Genomic DNA, 8,986 nt, shown 5'->3' on the forward strand with positions numbered 1-8,986 from the left:
CCTTGAGGAGCAGGGGAGATAAGTCCTTGTTGTGATAATTATAAAGTTTTGGGTTAATTACTTGAAAGGTTTGAAACATAAATGTTATTGTATTCGATTTATTATTTTAATTCCAAGTTATAGTTATAAAGTTTTTTTTTGTAAAATTTAATTTAGCGATGGTATCAGAGGTTAAGTATTTTTAAAAATAATGTATTTTTAAAAATAATGAATGTTCTATACTTACTCGTGGCATCCTGTGATGGGGTGTTACACATTACTTATACCACCAAAACCTCAGACACACCACTAAGGAATGTGTTGCCCTAAGAGACAAGATTGAAAAGTTAATTTGGGTGGGACATTTGAAAAAGTTTGTTAGGGTTGAATGTCCTTAGTGGAGTCTCCGTCATAAGCGAAGTCCACCAAGAAGCCCTCGAAAGTTCATCCTAGGATTCCATGGATAAACTAGTTTGAGGAGTTGCAGCAAAAGTAGGAGTCAAGATCGTCCACTAAGGGGTGTCATCAATATCATCTCTAAAGGCTTCGTTGAAGATGGATCGTCGACATCTGCAAGAAAAAGAAGTGTGCCCCCCATCACCTTTATAGAAGAGGACTTCAAGCCCTTGACCCCAATCAAGATGATCTAATGGTGATAACAATCGAGCTCCTTGACTACAGTATTGGTAATGTTTTGGTCGACCAAGGCAGTTAGGTCAACATCATATACTAGAAGACATTCTAGAAAATGGATATATTGTGCCATACAACAAAGAAATTGTTAGATTCTCTGGTGAATGAGGGGATATGAAGGGATAGTTAAACCTTCAAACGCGAATCGAGACTTAGTGGGATAGCTGAGAGATTCAGATTCAATACATCATTGTTGAGGCCAACACATCCTATAATGTATTGATTGGTCAGGCATGCCTCAACCCACAAGACCATAGCATTAACCCCACATCTAGCAATGAAATTCCCCTCAGAAAAAGGTAGGATATGCACTGTACGCATTGACTAAAAGACTGTCAGTGAGTGTTATGTCGCGAACTTGAAAATGACCTTATACATTTCACCTAGAAAAGTTTGTCGATTGAAGGTGGTTACGACTGATTTTGACCCTCGAAACAATACCGAATACTGTATAGAACCCTAAGGAGAGACTAAAGACTTGAGGATCAACAGGATGGAAGGATAGACTGCTCAGCTAAGCATATATCTTAGCGATGAACAAGAACATGTTAAGACAAAAATCGTCTGGAGAATAGACCGTCTAAAGCAACCCAAGTTTTGAAGTTTAACAAAGAGCATTAAACATATTATTGTTGTGTAGGAAAAACTATTTAAAACAGTAGCGTCTAATGAAGAAGTGTTTTATAACGTCTAAAGCCAAAAGTTGAAGTAATGCTTTCCAGAGCAAACTATTTAAATGGATTAGAAAATCATAAACAATGTTTAGAAGAAAGTGTCTCTCATTGAATTATCTCAATAGACTATATGAACAAATAAGCTAGCTTCTTATGAAAACAAAATTTTGCCTCTTTGATGAGTGCATATTTATGCCCTCATTTAGCCTTTAATATTAGATTTTTAATTGGTTTTTGTACTTTAATAGAATATTTTAATTATGATTTGTTATAATTGGGTTTATTTAACTTAAGATACAAAAGTATGTTAAAAATAAACTTTTAGTTGCATAAATGTTCTTTGGATATTTTGAGTTGTTGGAGCTAAGGTGAGCTCATAGAAGTCTGGAAATAAATTGGGTAAAGTGCCATAACACCTTAAATATAAATCCAAGAATAACAAATAATCAAGATCATAAGAAGTCAATTTAAGCAAGCCTGAAAAAGTGAAGAAATTTGGCTAAGTTAAGAAGATTAAATAGGTAACAAAAATTGGATCTTGCGGTTTTCTCTGTTTTTTATACTAAAGGGCTTTGATAATTGATAAATGTTTATGATTAAAGATAATTTTGAGAAAATATATCTTAAGATATTTTATTTAATATTGTTAAATAATTATCTTATCTTATGTAATTATATCAATAAATATCAAAAGATAATATTTGTCAAATCTTTTTTAATCTAGCAAATATCTTTTCAAATATTTTGAGATCTCCGTAACAAGCAAATATATCTTGAAGATATTGGATTATATAGAAGATAATTGGAGGAAATTACTAATAGGAAGGATCTATCTCATTATGGAGTTAAGAGAAAATGATATTCTAACTTTTAATAAGAACTATAATAAACTAAAGTAACTTGAAAATTTTTTCCTTAACCCCACAATACTATGATTCCAAAATGTATTTACCAAAACATCCTAAGGATGTTTTTACAAAACCAATATAATTTTATAAGACCATTCAATTTCTTATATCCTTTATCAATAGTTGTCATATAGCTTGTCTTCTTAGTTTCGACTCCAATAGAAAAAGAGAATACATACAAAGATATTCTGACACCTAAGTCAGTTTATTATTTTATGACAGTCTTAAACAATTAGTCTACAAGATGCTAAAATGTTAGTTAACATGAATACTATGTCTATTTGTAGGATTACTTTATAGGCATTGCACTATTCATGGGTTAATGATGGTCCAAACATGCCTTAATCACACATAGTGTTGCTTGTTTAGTTGTAATCATTATTATTTGTTAGTGATTTGCTGAGACTATCTAACTCTGTTTGAGGACTCATTACAAGAAAAAATGTGATTTATCTACCGATATTTACATACTGATATAGCTACATACAATATGATATTTCAAGGTTTAGAAAAGATGGGACGAGCTGATCTAGTTAGTGTTGTTCTTGATAGGCTACTAAAGCAGGGAGGTTATCTTGACATAGTTATGTATAACAGTCATCAATGCTCTGGGGAAAGTAAGCCGAATCAATGAGGTGAATAAGCTCTTGGAGCAAACAAGGAGCAACGGAATAAATCCTGACATTGTCACTTACAATACATTGATTGAAGTTCACAGCAAGGTAGGACTATTGAAGGATGCTTATAAGTTCTTAAAAATGAAGCTGGACGCTGGATGCACCCCTAACCATGTTACATACACAACATTAGATTATCTTAGGAGGGAAATTGATAAATTGAGATTCCAAAGGGCATCGATTTTGAGTGAAAAAGATGATCCTTCTTGAGGAGACACAATTGTAACTTAAGTGTTGGGGATGGGATGACAGTCTAGCAGTCTATGAAATTGGAATTTGTAATTTAGTTTTTGCATTATCTGAATTGTGCTGTGATCACAGCTGGGGTACTTCACAATCAATTCTGTTGTATTGTCTTGGCTTCTTAGCTGGCAAATGGCTAGTCAATGTTATACATCCTCTGTTTTAAACCTAATTAACCAAAATTTTATGTCCTTGGAACAGTTTCGTTCTAATTCAATGTTTTAAAACACTTTATACTTGAAAGTACTTCTTTTAGAATAGATTGGGAGATGTGAGTGTTGATGATAAGCTACTGAGGTCCAAGAAGCCTAACAAAAATGTCAATTATTATTCCATACTCTTTGCCAAGTTAAATGTTACTCCCCATTTTATTTCCTTTTTCATTGAGCATCACGTATCCTCCAATTTCCTAGTAGTTTTGTTATCTTTAATTTTATGATTTTATATATTGTAGAACCTTCTCATTTAAGCACTCGTCATTGTTTGTCTACTATTTTGTACTGTTTATTTTCATGTTTTACGTATAGGTATTTTCAAGTTAAATGATGCTTTGTTTTTTTACAAAAGAAACCATTCTGGGCTGGTTTTTTACAAAAGAAACCAATCTTTGTGGTCATTCTTGACAAACTAATCTTGGTGGTGATTCTAGATATACAAAGAGTGTAGATCTTTGTGAGAATGGAATCAAAATCACCTTAGTGAAATATTTACATTACATACTGAAATCAGGAGTTGGAAGAGAAACTTAATTCAATACCTATAGAGGCTCCTGGTTCTGCCAATGAAAATGTCTGCATAATTTATATTAAGTTTGTATTTGGCTTAATGAAACTTAGCATGCCAACAATCCATTATATAATCAGTTGCACTTCTTTGATGCCTTATGGCTTCCTAGTATCCTTATTCTTAATGGCATATGCATGAATTCAAGCTCTTCAAAATTGCAGAAAAGATTGGTGGAAGCATTTTTCTTTTAACTATTTGTTCATTATTACTAGCATTTGCCTATCTATTTATGCCACAAACTTTTTATAGTACTTTTGAGTGGCTATTTTTTAGCAATGATGTTTATGGACTCTGTTCAACTTCAATACCAGTTCACATACATTTAACCTGATATGCCATCTTGTTGAACTGGTGTACTTTACCACAACATTGACCTTGATATGTACATTTTGCAGAAGTCTCAATACAGCTGCTTCAAAAGCAATTTCTTTGGTGAGAAAAACTTTATTATTTATTTGGTGAATTTTCAATTTTTCTATCTGGTAGCTTATCAAATTACTGAAAATAAATTTAAGTTACTATTTCATTCAAACCATTGACCAGTTATTAGCAAAATTACTAGTATCTGTGTTGACTGTTGTCTAGTTAAAGTTATGCATGATTTATATGGAAAATAGGAGGTGAGTGATGAAAAGGGAGCTTTGGACTTTTACTTGTATCTTCGTGGGGAGAGCAGAAATCACTTCCATTTCTTTTAAGTATAAAAGTAATGGCCAAAATATGTTTGACATTGCTGTTTGGCAGCAGATGATGAATGACCTAAACTGTTAACCCAAAACGATTTTTCAAACCCCAGTTTTTAAACCAATGTATTTGTTGTCTAATGATCATCCAGCCTTTTTACTTATGTCTAATTTGCTTTGGTTTAATGTTGTTTGAATTTAATAAATATCAGAAAGACAAAACCAGAGACAACAAGTCAATCAGTTACAAGTCAATCAACAACCCCAGTTCATATGGTATTTATGCAGATTATTAGTTTTAGTTAAAATGGATTTTAACCGGTGAGCTAACTCGACCCACCATGTTTTGAGTCTGATTGGTTTAAAAAAAATGTAATTTTTTTATATGGGTTAGTTTTCAACCCGACTCATTTAGAACCCGACTTATTCGGATTGAACTCGTAGTGAACTAGGTTGGCTTACCAACCCACCTAATTTAATTTAATTATTTATTATTTTGTGTTTCAATATTATTAATTAGCATTTTTTTTTATTATATCGTAGATGAGATAAAAAAAAAAGATGTTTCAAAAATGATGAGAAATATTATAGATCTATACTCTAATATTATAGATGGACAAGTCATACAAAAATTATCAATATTAAAACCTTATTTATTCGTCTTTTATGCTTGTTTTTGGATTACGCTTAGACTGTATGATATATATATTTTTTTATTTTGAATTGTCTTTGGAGCTAGAGTGAAATTTATTTAGATTTGAATTAAAAAAATTATAATTTTTTTTATTTAAAAAAACTTATAATTAAGTGAGATAGTGAGTCAATCCTTTAACCTACCAACCCGTGGTGGATTGGATCGAGTTTAAATTTTTTTAGCTCACTAATAAGTGAGCTGGGTTAAGTTGACTCGTAACCAACCTGTGATGAGTCGAGTCGGATCGAACTGAATTACCGTCTTAACATCTCTAGCGTTAAGAAACTTTAGACATTATTATTGTGTTAGGAAATATTGGTTAGATATTATGACAAGAATTTATTTTATATTGTTTAGATTTTTTACATTATTAAATTTAGGTACAAAGATTATACATTAAAATTATTTACGTAATTATATATGGATAAATTCACACGTGACATTAATTATGACTATTTTACATAAAGAATTTTGTTTGTAAGTAATCTATAGATTAAACTGGTTTATGAATTACTAATTTTTGTTTGTAACAATTTTTTTTGTAATAGACTGAATGTCATTTGATCATACCAAGATGTAGTTAATCTGACCTACTTGGTAGATTAAGTTGTTAAAAACTTATCAAAATTGAATGCTACTTTGAATTCTATTATCGATTTTGAGTATTCAAATAGTTCAAAAATATAATTTATTAAACTATAAACTTCTTAAAATGTAAATTTCAAATAACTATATATAAATATTAAATATAGATTCATTAATGTTCAAATCAATAAAACACAAATAATATAAAAAATAAAAAGAGAAAAATAGCATTCTCTTAAATAAAAATATATATTTACATTACTTTCCAAATTCTCTTATTAAAAATTAAACATATCTTTATTACTTACTTGATATTCGTCATATATAAATATATGTGTGTGTGTAAGCTTTCCTTCTTTTAGTAAAGTGTTGCGCAAACTTAGTTGCTTTTGTGAAATAAATTGTTGCTTTCGCAAAATGCATGTCTGCATGACGTGAGCTAACTTTAAACCATGCTAGGGATAAAAAACGAAAAAGGTTGAGCGAAAGTGAAATTTGGTATTGACTTTTGAATAAAAATTTAAATCATTTAAATTAGTCATCAGTAAAATTCTTAAATATAGCCTTTTGTAAAAGTGTTAAACCGCTCTTAACAAATTTATCTGCGTGTATAAATTTTTTCCTATTAAATATAAAAAAGTATATATAATATTAAACATTTATGAAAAGAATGTCAAGTAAGATAATTTTTAAAAAATTATTTATATTCTTTTATGAAAGCATTATTTTTATAGACAAATTTAAATATTTTTATATACTTATAAGTTGCTGATTACGACACCTATGCCTTATAACATTATGGTTTCATTGCATGTGATCTCATAAAGGACAAAACCATGTTCATTAAACAACATAATGATTCAAGAGTTGTCCCCTTCATGTTTTAGAGTTTCTTTTTCTCTCTAAAGTTCAAACAAATTTGTCACAGCCAAACCTGAAAAACCACCCAATTTTGAAACTTTCACATGCGAAGGATTCTTATTAACCCCTCTTGCATGTTTACTTACTGTCATAATTATTCAAGTAAACTTAGGCTCAAAATAAAGTTTCTTTTCTACGTTTTGTATCAGCAATGTCAGCAGAGAGAATTTGCTCACATTCACAATTAGGTACTTGTCTCAAGAGTTCTTTATAAGTACATAAATTTAACCCAAACAAGTGAAATATAAAAAACTAGAACCATATAATTATTATTAAGCTTAAATATTTTTTAATCCTCAAATTTGAAAGTAAAATTAAAATTTGATTTTATTTCAAACTTTAATATATATTTTAGTTTCAAACTTTCAAACTTTAAAAATAAATTAATACAATCTTTTTAATTTAATATTGTTAATATTTTTTTACATGTTAGATAACTTTTTAGGCTAACATCTGTATCACGTTAGTTTCACGCAGTTGATTTTAAAAAAAAAAATATATCTATTTATTTTTAAAATTTAAAAATTTAACTATACCTTCCCTTTAAGTTAAAAAAACTAAAATCATATTTAATTCATTATTATATTATATAGAAAAGAAATAAAACTGAAATACAAATCATGGTGGCTTCAAAGACATGAAAAAATATTTAAAATTATCTGCCAAAACATTAATATTTAGCTTAACTAAATTATCTTATAAATATGAGTGTTTTTTTATTAAGGGTTAAATATGTTTTTAGTCCCTAAACTATTGGTCGTTTCTGGTTTTCGTCCCTCTTCCAAAGTAAGGTACGATTTGGTCCTCATTCTTTAGAAAAACGTTCGTTTTAGTCCTCAAAATTTTGTTTTTAGTCCTCGTTTTAGTCCTCAAAACGTTCGTTTTTTCGACTAAAACGAACGTTTTTTAAAGATTGAGGACCAAATCGTACCTTAGTTTGGAAGAGGGACGAAAACCAGAAACGGTCAATAGTTTAGGGACTAAAAACATATTTAACCCTTTTATTAATTATTTGTTAAAAAAATTTGTTCTATTATGTACTTAAAATATTTCTTTTTATTTTCACTTAACTACTTTTTCGTTTGATTTTGCTGTTAATTAACATGATAATTTATGTGTTATTTCTGTCTTCTTATCTTCAACATCGATCAACTTTTTTTTCTTCTAATTTTTTTTACCTTGTCAATCACTGGCTTTTGGAGAAACAACAAACAAATTGACCAATAAGACGAAGAAATTGGAGAAAGAACAAACAAATTGACCACCAAGTAAAAAAAAAAATACAATAACGATCACAAGACATCTTGTTTAAAAAAGCGATAAAATATTTAAAGTATAAAGTAAAAAATATTAATAAAAATTCAACCAGACATAGAAAACTTCATAAATTAGAAACTTAATTAATCCTAACCCTAATATTTAATTAAAAAAGGTACATAAAGTTAAAACTTCAAAAGTGGTAATGGGTGAGTCTAATAGTGAGAAAAGTAGAGTAATAATGCAGAGGGAAGAAGTTACAGAAACCGAGATGGACCAAAAAAAAAAGTTTGGAAGTTAGAATCCACTTGCACCAACCTATATAAAAAGGAAGAAAAGTGAGACACCAATAATTCAACGCAATAAAAACCCTCGCCCACTTGGTCCACACGTATATATTCTTATTTCATCATGTACCACAACCTTCTTTAGTAGCCCTTCTAAACTCTCACTAAAGCTATTTTCTTGGTTTTTTTTCTTTTTTTCTTTTTTTCAATTCAACCCCTATGTCCTCCACATTCATTAAAGTAGAAAAATGAGAAAGTTCAAACTCTCCTATCACAATCTCCAAGTGAACCAAATTCATTCAAGTATAAGGTTGAAACCCTAATTTCACTATCACCAAGTTCAACTTCATTGAAATACAAGAGATACTCCTTTTCATCTTCAAAAGACAATTTAATCATCATGTATGTTTTATCTTTTCAAACTCAACTTATATATGTTTTTAGTTTAATTCTATTTTTGGTATATGTTTTACAAACTACATAAAGTTGGTCTCTAGATTCTTTTTCCTTAGTTAGTTCCTTAATTTTCAGTTATCCGAAATTTGTTTACACAGTTTTAATGCTTTATTTTTAATTATTCATAACTTTTTTTAATTTTT

This window comes from Vigna umbellata, chromosome 7 (assembly GCF_029865625.1).
Source record: "Vigna umbellata cultivar VRB3 chromosome 7, Vumbellata_1.0, whole genome shotgun sequence".
NCBI lineage: Eukaryota > Viridiplantae > Streptophyta > Magnoliopsida > Fabales > Fabaceae > Vigna > Vigna umbellata.